The 14,780-nt window shown below is 47.8% G+C and overlaps 10 non-coding genes across 10 annotated transcripts; all 10 read left to right on the top strand.

Annotated features, from left to right (window-relative positions):
• Window positions 1-754: 754 nt before the first annotated feature.
• Window positions 755-945, top strand: LOC142704678 (U2 spliceosomal RNA). Its single transcript, XR_012868102.1, has one exon. It is a non-coding gene; the product is annotated as a U2 spliceosomal RNA (small nuclear RNA).
• Window positions 946-2,233: 1,288 nt separating this feature from the next.
• On the top strand, window positions 2,234-2,424 carry LOC142704677 (U2 spliceosomal RNA). The gene has a single exon (XR_012868101.1). It is a non-coding gene; the product is annotated as a U2 spliceosomal RNA (small nuclear RNA).
• A 1,277-nt stretch (window positions 2,425-3,701) lies between these two features.
• LOC142704675 (U2 spliceosomal RNA) lies at window positions 3,702-3,892 on the top strand. Its single transcript, XR_012868099.1, has one exon. It is a non-coding gene; the product is annotated as a U2 spliceosomal RNA (small nuclear RNA).
• Window positions 3,893-5,188: 1,296 nt separating this feature from the next.
• LOC142704672 (U2 spliceosomal RNA) lies at window positions 5,189-5,379 on the top strand. The gene has a single exon (XR_012868098.1). It is a non-coding gene; the product is annotated as a U2 spliceosomal RNA (small nuclear RNA).
• A 1,284-nt stretch (window positions 5,380-6,663) lies between these two features.
• On the top strand, window positions 6,664-6,854 carry LOC142704671 (U2 spliceosomal RNA). Its single transcript, XR_012868097.1, has one exon. It is a non-coding gene; the product is annotated as a U2 spliceosomal RNA (small nuclear RNA).
• A 1,276-nt stretch (window positions 6,855-8,130) lies between these two features.
• LOC142704670 (U2 spliceosomal RNA) lies at window positions 8,131-8,321 on the top strand. Its single transcript, XR_012868096.1, has one exon. It is a non-coding gene; the product is annotated as a U2 spliceosomal RNA (small nuclear RNA).
• A 1,307-nt stretch (window positions 8,322-9,628) lies between these two features.
• Window positions 9,629-9,819, top strand: LOC142704669 (U2 spliceosomal RNA). The gene has a single exon (XR_012868095.1). It is a non-coding gene; the product is annotated as a U2 spliceosomal RNA (small nuclear RNA).
• Window positions 9,820-11,107: 1,288 nt separating this feature from the next.
• Window positions 11,108-11,298, top strand: LOC142704668 (U2 spliceosomal RNA). Its single transcript, XR_012868094.1, has one exon. It is a non-coding gene; the product is annotated as a U2 spliceosomal RNA (small nuclear RNA).
• A 1,296-nt stretch (window positions 11,299-12,594) lies between these two features.
• LOC142704667 (U2 spliceosomal RNA) lies at window positions 12,595-12,785 on the top strand. The gene has a single exon (XR_012868093.1). It is a non-coding gene; the product is annotated as a U2 spliceosomal RNA (small nuclear RNA).
• Window positions 12,786-14,069: 1,284 nt separating this feature from the next.
• Window positions 14,070-14,260, top strand: LOC142704666 (U2 spliceosomal RNA). The gene has a single exon (XR_012868092.1). It is a non-coding gene; the product is annotated as a U2 spliceosomal RNA (small nuclear RNA).
• Window positions 14,261-14,780: the final 520 nt, after the last annotated feature.

The raw sequence follows: 14,780 nt of genomic DNA, 5'->3' as shown, positions 1-14,780 counted from the left end.
TGCCTACAAAGAGAGCAGCAATTTGGATTTGTTACTATGTTACCTAGAAGAATAACAAACTGTGCAAGGATGGAGGTTGTAGGAGCAAGGAGAAGTTGTCTGTAAAGTTGGTGGATGCCTATTTTCCATTTTGCAGTCCCTTGTCTCCCTCTTGTGGCCTCCTGGAGGCAACTAGCTGTGCAAAAAAAAGACAGCCTGGCGGCCGGCTGTTGCAGTGTTGCCCTCTCAGGCAACACTGAGTGACTGACTGAGCCTCACCGTCTTATATAAAGTTCAGACGGAACTTTGCACGTGTCATAGTGGAGCCCTCAGGATTCCAGAGCCAGCTTTCTGACATCATAATGGGGCCTCAGAGATAAAAGCCTGGGCCCAGGCAGTGTTGGTCAGTGCTGCTCAGCAGGCAGCACTGGACTGGACTGGATTACAGCTGATACAAGGTGTGAAGGAACAAGGGGTGGCTGTGGGCATGCACTTGCTGCCGCTGCCAGTGTTTATCTGCATGGCAGCAGGGCATTTGGGCGTTGCCAGGAAGGCGTTTTTATGTAGATTCCTCCTCTTTCAGCACTGCATTGTGGTGCAAGCAAAAGAAGCAAATCCTGTCTGGCTTCCTCTCCGGCCTTTATTCACCTCCCGTGTAGCTGTGAGTGTGTGAGCCTGCAGGGCCCCATGGAATTGCCTAGAAGTAGGCTGAATCGCTGCAAGGGCTGAACAGCAGTATCGGGCAGGCTCGGGCAACGCGCGGCCCGTTCGGGTTATCGCTTCTCGGCCTTTTGGCTAAGATCAAGTGTAGTATCTGTTCTTATCAGTTTAATATCTGATACGTCCCCTATCTGGGGACCATATATTAAATGGATTTTTAGAACAGGGAGATGGAAATAGAGCTTGCTCTGTCCACTCCACGCATTGACCTGGTATTGCAGTATTTCCAGGACCGGTGCACCCTTTCCTTATGTGTTGACTAAAAGCAGATTCCAAAAGTGTTTTTTGTCTTTGCTATTGTTTCTGTCTTTCTGAAGGGATCTCCCCTTTTAATCCCATTATTTCAACACCTGTTGGACAATGCATGAGTGATAATGAGCTCATTGATTAAATGCAATTAATGAATAGATTGCCACCTCTTGTTGTGTGTCGTCTGTGTTTCTGTGTTTCCGGCATTTCACATTGGAACACCTCATTCACCTTCCTTGTCTTCTCTCCGCCCTCCCTTTTAGGTAAGTTAAAGAGCTGCACCTGAGCCAGCCACTGATTGATTGATTGATTGATTGATTGATTGATTGATTGATTGATTGATTGATGCAGCACAACAGTCAAATAGTGGAGTGGAGTAGGGGAACAGCAAACAGCCAATAAAGCAGCCCGCCCGCTCGCCTGCCCGCCACAATGGACCTACCTGTGTACACTAGATGGATGTGATGGAATGTACTGTCGTCCCTACATTTCAAGAAGAAGTAAGAATTGCAGTTGCAACAAAGCCTTGCTTGCCTACAAAGAGAGCAGCAATTTGGATTTGTTACTATGTTACCTAGAAGAATAACAAACTGTGCAAGGATGGAGGTTGTAGGAGCAAGGAGAAGTTGTCTGTAAAGTTGGTGGATGCCTATTTTCCATTTTGCAGTCCCTTGTCTCCCTCTTGTGGCCTCCTGGAGGCAACTAGCTGTGCAAAAAAAAGACAGCCTGGCGGCCGGCTGTTGCAGTGTTGCCCTCTCAGGCAACACTGAGTGACTGACTGAGCCTCACCGTCTTATATAAAGTTCAGACGGAACTTTGCACGTGTCATAGTGGAGCCCTCAGGATTCCAGAGCCAGCTTTCTGACATCATAATGGGGCCTCAGAGATAAAAGCCTGGGCCCAGGCAGTGTTGGTCAGTGCTGCTCAGCAGGCAGCACTGGACTGGACTGGATTACAGCTGATACAAGGTGTGAAGGAACAAGGGGTGGCTGTGGGCATGCACTTGCTGCCGCTGCCAGTGTTTATCTGCATGGCAGCAGGGCATTTGGGCGTTGCCAGGAAGGCGTTTTTATGTAGATTCCTCCTCTTTCAGCACTGCATTGTGGTGCAAGCAAAAGAAGCAAATCCTGTCTGGCTTCCTCTCCGGCCTTTATTCACCTCCCGTGTAGCTGTGAGTGTGTGAGCCTGCAGGGCCCCATGGAATTGCCTAGAAGTAGGCTGAATCGCTGCAAGGGCTGAACAGCAGTATCGGGCAGGCTCGGGCAACGCGCGGCCCGTTCGGGTTATCGCTTCTCGGCCTTTTGGCTAAGATCAAGTGTAGTATCTGTTCTTATCAGTTTAATATCTGATACGTCCCCTATCTGGGGACCATATATTAAATGGATTTTTAGAACAGGGAGATGGAAATAGAGCTTGCTCTGTCCACTCCACGCATTGACCTGGTATTGCAGTATTTCCAGGACCGGTGCACCCTTTCCTTATGTGTTGACTAAAAGCAGATTCCAAAAGTGTTTTTTGTCTTTGCTATTGTTTCTGTCTTTCTGAAGGGATCTCCCCTTTTAATCCCATTATTTCAACACCTGTTGGACAATGCATGAGTGATAATGAGCTCATTGATTAAATGCAATTAATGAATAGATTGCCACCTCTTGTTGTGTGTCGTCTGTGTTTCTGTGTTTCCGGCATTTCACATTGGAACACCTCATTCACCTTCCTTGTCTTCTCTCCGCCCTCCCTTTTAGGTAAGTTAAAGAGCTGCACCTGAGCCAGCCACTGATTGATTGATTGATTGATTGATTGATTGATTGATTGATGCAGCACAACAGTCAAATAGTGGAGTGGAGTAGGGGAACAGCAAACAGCCAATAAAAGCAGCCCGCCCGCTCGCCTGCCCGCCACAATGGACCTACCTGTGTACACTAGATGGATGTGATGGAATGTACTGTCGTCCCTACATTTCAAGAAGAAGTAAGAATTGCAGTTGCAACAAAGCCTTGCTTGCCTACAAAGAGAGCAGCAATTTGGATTTGTTACTATGTTACCTAGAAGAATAACAAACTGTGCAAGGATGGAGGTTGTAGGAGCAAGGAGAAGTTGTCTGTAAAGTTGGTGGATGCCTATTTTCCATTTTGCAGTCCCTTGTCTCCCTCTTGTGGCCTCCTGGAGGCAACTAGCTGTGCAAAAAAAAGACAGCCTGGCGGCCGGCTGTTGCAGTGTTGCCCTCTCAGGCAACACTGAGTGACTGACTGAGCCTCACCGTCTTATATAAAGTTCAGACGGAACTTTGCACGTGTCATAGTGGAGCCCTCAGGATTCCAGAGCCAGCTTTCTGACATCATAATGGGGCCTCAGAGATAAAAGCCTGGGCCCAGGCAGTGTTGGTCAGTGCTGCTCAGCAGGCAGCACTGGACTGGACTGGATTACAGCTGATACAAGGTGTGAAGGAACAAGGGGTGGCTGTGGGCATGCACTTGCTGCCGCTGCCAGTGTTTATCTGCATGGCAGCAGGGCATTTGGGCGTTGCCAGGAAGGCGTTTTTATGTAGATTCCTCCTCTTTCAGCACTGCATTGTGGTGCAAGCAAAAGAAGCAAATCCTGTCTGGCTTCCTCTCCGGCCTTTATTCACCTCCCGTGTAGCTGTGAGTGTGTGAGCCTGCAGGGCCCCATGGAATTGCCTAGAAGTAGGCTGAATCGCTGCAAGGGCTGAACAGCAGTATAGGGCAGGCTCGGGCAACGCGCGGCCCGTTCGGGTTATCGCTTCTCGGCCTTTTGGCTAAGATCAAGTGTAGTATCTGTTCTTATCAGTTTAATATCTGATACGTCCCCTATCTGGGGACCATATATTAAATGGATTTTTAGAACAGGGAGATGGAAATAGAGCTTGCTCTGTCCACTCCACGCATTGACCTGGTATTGCAGTATTTCCAGGACCGGTGCACCCTTTCCTTATGTGTTGACTAAAAGCAGATTCCAAAAGTGTTTTTTGTCTTTGCTATTGTTTCTGTCTTTCTGAAGGGATCTCCCCTTTTAATCCCATTATTTCAACACCTGTTGGACAATGCATGAGTGATAATGAGCTCATTGATTAAATGCAATTAATGAATAGATTGCCACCTCTTGTTGTGTGTCGTCTGTGTTTCTGTGTTTCCGGCATTTCACATTGGAACACCTCATTCACCTTCCTTGTCTTCTCTCCGCCCTCCCTTTTAGGTAAGTTAAAGAGCTGCACCTGAGCCAGCCACTGATTGATTGATTGATTGATTGATTGATTGATTGATTGATTGATTGATTGATTGATTGATGCAGCACAACAGTCAAATAGTGGAGTGGAGTAGGGGAACAGCAAACAGCCAATAAAGCAGCCCGCCCGCTCGCCTGCCCGCCACAATGGACCTACCTGTGTACACTAGATGGATGTGATGGAATGTACTGTCGTCCCTACATTTCAAGAAGAAGTAAGAATTGCAGTTGCAACAAAGCCTTGCTTGCCTACAAAGAGAGCAGCAATTTGGATTTGTTACTATGTTACCTAGAAGAATAACAAACTGTGCAAGGATGGAGGTTGTAGGAGCAAGGAGAAGTTGTCTGTAAAGTTGGTGGATGCCTATTTTCCATTTTGCAGTCCCTTGTCTCCCTCTTGTGGCCTCCTGGAGGCAACTAGCTGTGCAAAAAAAAGACAGCCTGGCGGCCGGCTGTTGCAGTGTTGCCCTCTCAGGCAACACTGAGTGACTGACTGAGCCTCACCGTCTTATATAAAGTTCAGACGGAACTTTGCACGTGTCATAGTGGAGCCCTCAGGATTCCAGAGCCAGCTTTCTGACATCATAATGGGGCCTCAGAGATAAAAGCCTGGGCCCAGGCAGTGTTGGTCAGTGCTGCTCAGCAGGCAGCACTGGACTGGACTGGATTACAGCTGATACAAGGTGTGAAGGAACAAGGGGTGGCTGTGGGCATGCACTTGCTGCCGCTGCCAGTGTTTATCTGCATGGCAGCAGGGCATTTGGGCGTTGCCAGGAAGGCGTTTTTATGTAGATTCCTCCTCTTTCAGCACTGCATTGTGGTGCAAGCAAAAGAAGCAAATCCTGTCTGGCTTCCTCTCCGGCCTTTATTCACCTCCCGTGTAGCTGTGAGTGTGTGAGCCTGCAGGGCCCCATGGAATTGCCTAGAAGTAGGCTGAATCGCTGCAAGGGCTGAACAGCAGTATCGGGCAGGCTCGGGCAACGCGCGGCCCGTTCGGGTTATCGCTTCTCGGCCTTTTGGCTAAGATCAAGTGTAGTATCTGTTCTTATCAGTTTAATATCTGATACGTCCCCTATCTGGGGACCATATATTAAATGGATTTTTAGAACAGGGAGATGGAAATAGAGCTTGCTCTGTCCACTCCACGCATTGACCTGGTATTGCAGTATTTCCAGGACCGGTGCACCCTTTCCTTATGTGTTGACTAAAAGCAGATTCCAAAAGTGTTTTTTGTCTTTGCTATTGTTTCTGTCTTTCTGAAGGGATCTCCCCTTTTAATCCCATTATTTCAACACCTGTTGGACAATGCATGAGTGATAATGAGCTCATTGATTAAATGCAATTAATGAATAGATTGCCACCTCTTGTTGTGTGTCGTCTGTGTTTCTGTGTTTCCGGCATTTCACATTGGAACACCTCATTCACCTTCCTTGTCTTCTCTCCGCCCTCCCTTTTAGGTAAGTTAAAGAGCTGCACCTGAGCCAGCCACTGATTGATTGATTGATTGATTGATTGATTGATTGATTGATTGATTGATGCAGCACAACAGTCAAATAGTGGAGTGGAGTAGGGGAACAGCAAACAGCCAATAAAGCAGCCCGCCCGCTCGCCTGCCCGCCACAATGGACCTACCTGTGTACACTAGATGGATGTGATGGAATGTACTGTCGTCCCTACATTTCAAGAAGAAGTAAGAATTGCAGTTGCAACAAAGCCTTGCTTGCCTACAAAGAGAGCAGCAATTTGGATTTGTTACTATGTTACCTAGAAGAATAACAAACTGTGCAAGGATGGAGGTTGTAGGAGCAAGGAGAAGTTGTCTGTAAAGTTGGTGGATGCCTATTTTCCATTTTGCAGTCCCTTGTCTCCCTCTTGTGGCCTCCTGGAGGCAACTAGCTGTGCAAAAAAAAGACAGCCTGGCGGCCGGCTGTTGCAGTGTTGCCCTCTCAGGCAACACTGAGTGACTGACTGAGCCTCACCGTCTTATATAAAGTTCAGACGGAACTTTGCACGTGTCATAGTGGAGCCCTCAGGATTCCAGAGCCAGCTTTCTGACATCATAATGGGGCCTCAGAGATAAAAGCCTGGGCCCAGGCAGTGTTGGTCAGTGCTGCTCAGCAGGCAGCACTGGACTGGACTGGATTACAGCTGATACAAGGTGTGAAGGAACAAGGGGTGGCTGTGGGCATGCACTTGCTGCCGCTGCCAGTGTTTATCTGCATGGCAGCAGGGCATTTGGGCGTTGCCAGGAAGGCGTTTTTATGTAGATTCCTCCTCTTTCAGCACTGCATTGTGGTGCAAGCAAAAGAAGCAAATCCTGTCTGGCTTCCTCTCCGGCCTTTATTCACCTCCCGTGTAGCTGTGAGTGTGTGAGCCTGCAGGGCCCCATGGAATTGCCTAGAAGTAGGCTGAATCGCTGCAAGGGCTGAACAGCAGTATCGGGCAGGCTCGGGCAACGCGCGGCCCGTTCGGGTTATCGCTTCTCGGCCTTTTGGCTAAGATCAAGTGTAGTATCTGTTCTTATCAGTTTAATATCTGATACGTCCCCTATCTGGGGACCATATATTAAATGGATTTTTAGAACAGGGAGATGGAAATAGAGCTTGCTCTGTCCACTCCACGCATTGACCTGGTATTGCAGTATTTCCAGGACCGGTGCACCCTTTCCTTATGTGTTGACTAAAAGCAGATTCCAAAAGTGTTTTTTGTCTTTGCTATTGTTTCTGTCTTTCTGAAGGGATCTCCCCTTTTAATCCCATTATTTCAACACCTGTTGGACAATGCATGAGTGATAATGAGCTCATTGATTAAATGCAATTAATGAATAGATTGCCACCTCTTGTTGTGTGTCGTCTGTGTTTCTGTGTTTCCGGCATTTCACATTGGAACACCTCATTCACCTTCCTTGTCTTCTCTCCGCCCTCCCTTTTAGGTAAGTTAAAGAGCTGCACCTGAGCCAGCCACTGATTGATTGATTGATTGATTGATTGATTGATTGATTGATGCAGCACAACAGTCAAATAGTGGAGTGGAGTAGGGGAACAGCAAACAGCCAATAAAGCAGCCCGCCCGCTCGCCTGCCCGCCACAATGGACCTACCTGTGTACACTAGATGGATGTGATGGAATGTACTGTCGTCCCTACATTTCAAGAAGAAGTAAGAATTGCAGTTGCAACAAAGCCTTGCTTGCCTACAAAGAGAGCAGCAATTTGGATTTGTTACTATGTTACCTAGAAGAATAACAAACTGTGCAAGGATGGAGGTTGTAGGAGCAAGGAGAAGTTGTCTGTAAAGTTGGTGGATGCCTATTTTCCATTTTGCAGTCCCTTGTCTCCCTCTTGTGGCCTCCTGGAGGCAACTAGCTGTGCAAAAAAAAGACAGCCTGGCGGCCGGCTGTTGCAGTGTTGCCCTCTCAGGCAACACTGAGTGACTGACTGAGCCTCACCGTCTTATATAAAGTTCAGACGGAACTTTGCACGTGTCATAGTGGAGCCCTCAGGATTCCAGAGCCAGCTTTCTGACATCATAATGGGGCCTCAGAGATAAAAGCCTGGGCCCAGGCAGTGTTGGTCAGTGCTGCTCAGCAGGCAGCACTGGACTGGACTGGATTACAGCTGATACAAGGTGTGAAGGAACAAGGGGTGGCTGTGGGCATGCACTTGCTGCCGCTGCCAGTGTTTATCTGCATGGCAGCAGGGCATTTGGGCGTTGCCAGGAAGGCGTTTTTATGTAGATTCCTCCTCTTTCAGCACTGCATTGTGGTGCAAGCAAAAGAAGCAAATCCTGTCTGGCTTCCTCTCCGGCCTTTATTCACCTCCCGTGTAGCTGTGAGTGTGTGAGCCTGCAGGGCCCCATGGAATTGCCTAGAAGTAGGCTGAATCGCTGCAAGGGCTGAACAGCAGTATCGGGCAGGCTCGGGCAACGCGCGGCCCGTTCGGGTTATCGCTTCTCGGCCTTTTGGCTAAGATCAAGTGTAGTATCTGTTCTTATCAGTTTAATATCTGATACGTCCCCTATCTGGGGACCATATATTAAATGGATTTTTAGAACAGGGAGATGGAAATAGAGCTTGCTCTGTCCACTCCACGCATTGACCTGGTATTGCAGTATTTCCAGGACCGGTGCACCCTTTCCTTATGTGTTGACTAAAAGCAGATTCCAAAAGTGTTTTTTGTCTTTGCTATTGTTTCTGTCTTTCTGAAGGGATCTCCCCTTTTAATCCCATTATTTCAACACCTGTTGGACAATGCATGAGTGATAATGAGCTCATTGATTAAATGCAATTAATGAATAGATTGCCACCTCTTGTTGTGTGTCGTCTGTGTTTCTGTGTTTCCGGCATTTCACATTGGAACACCTCATTCACCTTCCTTGTCTTCTCTCCGCCCTCCCTTTTAGGTAAGTTAAAGAGCTGCACCTGAGCCAGCCACTGATTGATTGATTGATTGATTGATTGATTGATTGATTGATTGATTGATTGATTGATTGATTGATGCAGCACAACAGTCAAATAGTGGAGTGGAGTAGGGGAACAGCAAACAGCCAATAAAGCAGCCCGCCCGCTCGCCTGCCCGCCACAATGGACCTACCTGTGTACACTAGATGGATGTGATGGAATGTACTGTCGTCCCTACATTTCAAGAAGAAGTAAGAATTGCAGTTGCAACAAAGCCTTGCTTGCCTACAAAGAGAGCAGCAATTTGGATTTGTTACTATGTTACCTAGAAGAATAACAAACTGTGCAAGGATGGAGGTTGTAGGAGCAAGGAGAAGTTGTCTGTAAAGTTGGTGGATGCCTATTTTCCATTTTGCAGTCCCTTGTCTCCCTCTTGTGGCCTCCTGGAGGCAACTAGCTGTGCAAAAAAAAGACAGCCTGGCGGCCGGCTGTTGCAGTGTTGCCCTCTCAGGCAACACTGAGTGACTGACTGAGCCTCACCGTCTTATATAAAGTTCAGACGGAACTTTGCACGTTGCACGTGTCATAGTGGAGCCCTCAGGATTCCAGAGCCAGCTTTCTGACATCATAATGGGGCCTCAGAGATAAAAGCCTGGGCCCAGGCAGTGTTGGTCAGTGCTGCTCAGCAGGCAGCACTGGACTGGACTGGATTACAGCTGATACAAGGTGTGAAGGAACAAGGGGTGGCTGTGGGCATGCACTTGCTGCCGCTGCCAGTGTTTATCTGCATGGCAGCAGGGCATTTGGGCGTTGCCAGGAAGGCGTTTTTATGTAGATTCCTCCTCTTTCAGCACTGCATTGTGGTGCAAGCAAAAGAAGCAAATCCTGTCTGGCTTCCTCTCCGGCCTTTATTCACCTCCCGTGTAGCTGTGAGTGTGTGAGCCTGCAGGGCCCCATGGAATTGCCTAGAAGTAGGCTGAATCGCTGCAAGGGCTGAACAGCAGTATCGGGCAGGCTCGGGCAACGCGCGGCCCGTTCGGGTTATCGCTTCTCGGCCTTTTGGCTAAGATCAAGTGTAGTATCTGTTCTTATCAGTTTAATATCTGATACGTCCCCTATCTGGGGACCATATATTAAATGGATTTTTAGAACAGGGAGATGGAAATAGAGCTTGCTCTGTCCACTCCACGCATTGACCTGGTATTGCAGTATTTCCAGGACCGGTGCACCCTTTCCTTATGTGTTGACTAAAAGCAGATTCCAAAAGTGTTTTTTGTCTTTGCTATTGTTTCTGTCTTTCTGAAGGGATCTCCCCTTTTAATCCCATTATTTCAACACCTGTTGGACAATGCATGAGTGATAATGAGCTCATTGATTAAATGCAATTAATGAATAGATTGCCACCTCTTGTTGTGTGTCGTCTGTGTTTCTGTGTTTCCGGCATTTCACATTGGAACACCTCATTCACCTTCCTTGTCTTCTCTCCGCCCTCCCTTTTAGGTAAGTTAAAGAGCTGCACCTGAGCCAGCCACTGATTGATTGATTGATTGATTGATTGATTGATTGATTGATTGATTGATTGATGCAGCACAACAGTCAAATAGTGGAGTGGAGTAGGGGAACAGCAAACAGCCAATAAAGCAGCCCGCCCGCTCGCCTGCCCGCCACAATGGACCTACCTGTGTACACTAGATGGATGTGATGGAATGTACTGTCGTCCCTACATTTCAAGAAGAAGTAAGAATTGCAGTTGCAACAAAGCCTTGCTTGCCTACAAAGAGAGCAGCAATTTGGATTTGTTACTATGTTACCTAGAAGAATAACAAACTGTGCAAGGATGGAGGTTGTAGGAGCAAGGAGAAGTTGTCTGTAAAGTTGGTGGATGCCTATTTTCCATTTTGCAGTCCCTTGTCTCCCTCTTGTGGCCTCCTGGAGGCAACTAGCTGTGCAAAAAAAAGACAGCCTGGCGGCCGGCTGTTGCAGTGTTGCCCTCTCAGGCAACACTGAGTGACTGACTGAGCCTCACCGTCTTATATAAAGTTCAGACGGAACTTTGCACGTGTCATAGTGGAGCCCTCAGGATTCCAGAGCCAGCTTTCTGACATCATAATGGGGCCTCAGAGATAAAAGCCTGGGCCCAGGCAGTGTTGGTCAGTGCTGCTCAGCAGGCAGCACTGGACTGGACTGGATTACAGCTGATACAAGGTGTGAAGGAACAAGGGGTGGCTGTGGGCATGCACTTGCTGCCGCTGCCAGTGTTTATCTGCATGGCAGCAGGGCATTTGGGCGTTGCCAGGAAGGCGTTTTTATGTAGATTCCTCCTCTTTCAGCACTGCATTGTGGTGCAAGCAAAAGAAGCAAATCCTGTCTGGCTTCCTCTCCGGCCTTTATTCACCTCCCGTGTAGCTGTGAGTGTGTGAGCCTGCAGGGCCCCATGGAATTGCCTAGAAGTAGGCTGAATCGCTGCAAGGGCTGAACAGCAGTATCGGGCAGGCTCGGGCAACGCGCGGCCCGTTCGGGTTATCGCTTCTCGGCCTTTTGGCTAAGATCAAGTGTAGTATCTGTTCTTATCAGTTTAATATCTGATACGTCCCCTATCTGGGGACCATATATTAAATGGATTTTTAGAACAGGGAGATGGAAATAGAGCTTGCTCTGTCCACTCCACGCATTGACCTGGTATTGCAGTATTTCCAGGACCGGTGCACCCTTTCCTTATGTGTTGACTAAAAGCAGATTCCAAAAGTGTTTTTTGTCTTTGCTATTGTTTCTGTCTTTCTGAAGGGATCTCCCCTTTTAATCCCATTATTTCAACACCTGTTGGACAATGCATGAGTGATAATGAGCTCATTGATTAAATGCAATTAATGAATAGATTGCCACCTCTTGTTGTGTGTCGTCTGTGTTTCTGTGTTTCCGGCATTTCACATTGGAACACCTCATTCACCTTCCTTGTCTTCTCTCCGCCCTCCCTTTTAGGTAAGTTAAAGAGCTGCACCTGAGCCAGCCACTGATTGATTGATTGATTGATTGATTGATTGATTGATTGATTGATTGATTGATTGATTGATGCAGCACAACAGTCAAATAGTGGAGTGGAGTAGGGGAACAGCAAACAGCCAATAAAGCAGCCCGCCCGCTCGCCTGCCCGCCACAATGGACCTACCTGTGTACACTAGATGGATGTGATGGAATGTACTGTCGTCCCTACATTTCAAGAAGAAGTAAGAATTGCAGTTGCAACAAAGCCTTGCTTGCCTACAAAGAGAGCAGCAATTTGGATTTGTTACTATGTTACCTAGAAGAATAACAAACTGTGCAAGGATGGAGGTTGTAGGAGCAAGGAGAAGTTGTCTGTAAAGTTGGTGGATGCCTATTTTCCATTTTGCAGTCCCTTGTCTCCCTCTTGTGGCCTCCTGGAGGCAACTAGCTGTGCAAAAAAAAGACAGCCTGGCGGCCGGCTGTTGCAGTGTTGCCCTCTCAGGCAACACTGAGTGACTGACTGAGCCTCACCGTCTTATATAAAGTTCAGACGGAACTTTGCACGTGTCATAGTGGAGCCCTCAGGATTCCAGAGCCAGCTTTCTGACATCATAATGGGGCCTCAGAGATAAAAGCCTGGGCCCAGGCAGTGTTGGTCAGTGCTGCTCAGCAGGCAGCACTGGACTGGACTGGATTACAGCTGATACAAGGTGTGAAGGAACAAGGGGTGGCTGTGGGCATGCACTTGCTGCCGCTGCCAGTGTTTATCTGCATGGCAGCAGGGCATTTGGGCGTTGCCAGGAAGGCGTTTTTATGTAGATTCCTCCTCTTTCAGCACTGCATTGTGGTGCAAGCAAAAGAAGCAAATCCTGTCTGGCTTCCTCTCCGGCCTTTATTCACCTCCCGTGTAGCTGTGAGTGTGTGAGCCTGCAGGGCCCCATGGAATTGCCTAGAAGTAGGCTGAATCGCTGCAAGGGCTGAACAGCAGTATCGGGCAGGCTCGGGCAACGCGCGGCCCGTTCGGGTTATCGCTTCTCGGCCTTTTGGCTAAGATCAAGTGTAGTATCTGTTCTTATCAGTTTAATATCTGATACGTCCCCTATCTGGGGACCATATATTAAATGGATTTTTAGAACAGGGAGATGGAAATAGAGCTTGCTCTGTCCACTCCACGCATTGACCTGGTATTGCAGTATTTCCAGGACCGGTGCACCCTTTCCTTATGTGTTGACTAAAAGCAGATTCCAAAAGTGTTTTTTGTCTTTGCTATTGTTTCTGTCTTTCTGAAGGGATCTCCCCTTTTAATCCCATTATTTCAACACCTGTTGGACAATGCATGAGTGATAATGAGCTCATTGATTAAATGCAATTAATGAATAGATTGCCACCTCTTGTTGTGTGTCGTCTGTGTTTCTGTGTTTCCGGCATTTCACATTGGAACACCTCATTCACCTTCCTTGTCTTCTCTCCGCCCTCCCTTTTAGGTAAGTTAAAGAGCTGCACCTGAGCCAGCCACTGATTGATTGATTGATTGATTGATTGATTGATTGATTGATTGATTGATGCAGCACAACAGTCAAATAGTGGAGTGGAGTAGGGGAACAGCAAACAGCCAATAAAGCAGCCCGCCCGCTCGCCTGCCCGCCACAATGGACCTACCTGTGTACACTAGATGGATGTGATGGAATGTACTGTCGTCCCTACATTTCAAGAAGAAGTAAGAATTGCAGTTGCAACAAAGCCTTGCTTGCCTACAAAGAGAGCAGCAATTTGGATTTGTTACTATGTTACCTAGAAGAATAACAAACTGTGCAAGGATGGAGGTTGTAGGAGCAAGGAGAAGTTGTCTGTAAAGTTGGTGGATGCCTATTTTCCATTTTGCAGTCCCTTGTCTCCCTCTTGTGGCCTCCTGGAGGCAACTAGCTGTGCAAAAAAAAGACAGCCTGGCGGCCGGCTGTTGCAGTGTTGCCCTCTCAGGCAACACTGAGTGACTGACTGAGCCTCACCGTCTTATATAAAGTTCAGACGGAACTTTGCACGTGTCATAGTGGAGCCCTCAGGATTCCAGAGCCAGCTTTCTGACATCATAATGGGGCCTCAGAGATAAAAGCCTGGGCCCAGGCAGTGTTGGTCAGTGCTGCTCAGCAGGCAGCACTGGACTGGACTGGATTACAGCTGATACAAGGTGTGAAGGAACAAGGGGTGGCTGTGGGCATGCACTTGCTGCCGCTGCCAGTGTTTATCTGCATGGCAGCAGGGCATTTGGGCGTTGCCAGGAAGGCGTTTTTATCTAGATTCCTCCTCTTTCAGCACTGCATTGTGGTGCAAGCAAAAGAAGCAAATCCTGTCTGGCTTCCTCTCCGGCCTTTATTCACCTCCCGTGTAGCTGTGAGTGTGTGAGCCTGCAGGGCCCCATGGAATTGCCTAGAAGTAGGCTGAATCGCTGCAAGGGCTGAACAGCAGTATCGGGCAGGCTCGGGCAACGCGCGGCCCGTTCGGGTTATCGCTTCTCGGCCTTTTGGCTAAGATCAAGTGTAGTATCTGTTCTTATCAGTTTAATATCTGATACGTCCCCTATCTGGGGACCATATATTAAATGGATTTTTAGAACAGGGAGATGGAAATAGAGCTTGCTCTGTCCACTCCACGCATTGACCTGGTATTGCAGTATTTCCAGGACCGGTGCACCCTTTCCTTATGTGTTGACTAAAAGCAGATTCCAAAAGTGTTTTTTGTCTTTGCTATTGTTTCTGTCTTTCTGAAGGGATCTCCCCTTTTAATCCCATTATTTCAACACCTGTTGGACAATGCATGAGTGATAATGAGCTCATTGATTAAATGCAATTAATGAATAGATTGCCACCTCTTGTTGTGTGTCGTCTGTGTTTCTGTGTTTCCGGCATTTCACATTGGAACACCTCATTCACCTTCCTTGTCTTCTCTCCGCCCTCCCTTTTAGGTAAGTTAAAGAGCTGCACCTGAGCCAGCCACTGATTGATTGATTGATTGATTGATTGATTGATTGATTGCAGCACAACAGTCAAATAGTGGAGTGGAGTAGGGGAACAGCAAACAGCCAATAAAGCAGCCCGCCCGCTCGCCTGCCCGCCACAATGGACCTACCTGTGTACACTAGATGGATGTGATGGAATGTACTGTCGTCCCTACATTTCAAGAAGAAGTAAGAATTGCAGTTGCAACAAAGCCTTGCTT

The sequence above is a fragment of the Rhinoderma darwinii genome, unplaced genomic scaffold (assembly GCF_050947455.1).
Source record: "Rhinoderma darwinii isolate aRhiDar2 unplaced genomic scaffold, aRhiDar2.hap1 Scaffold_3361, whole genome shotgun sequence".
Lineage (NCBI taxonomy): Eukaryota > Metazoa > Chordata > Amphibia > Anura > Rhinodermatidae > Rhinoderma > Rhinoderma darwinii.
This window is presented reverse-complemented; position numbering and strand designations above follow the sequence as displayed.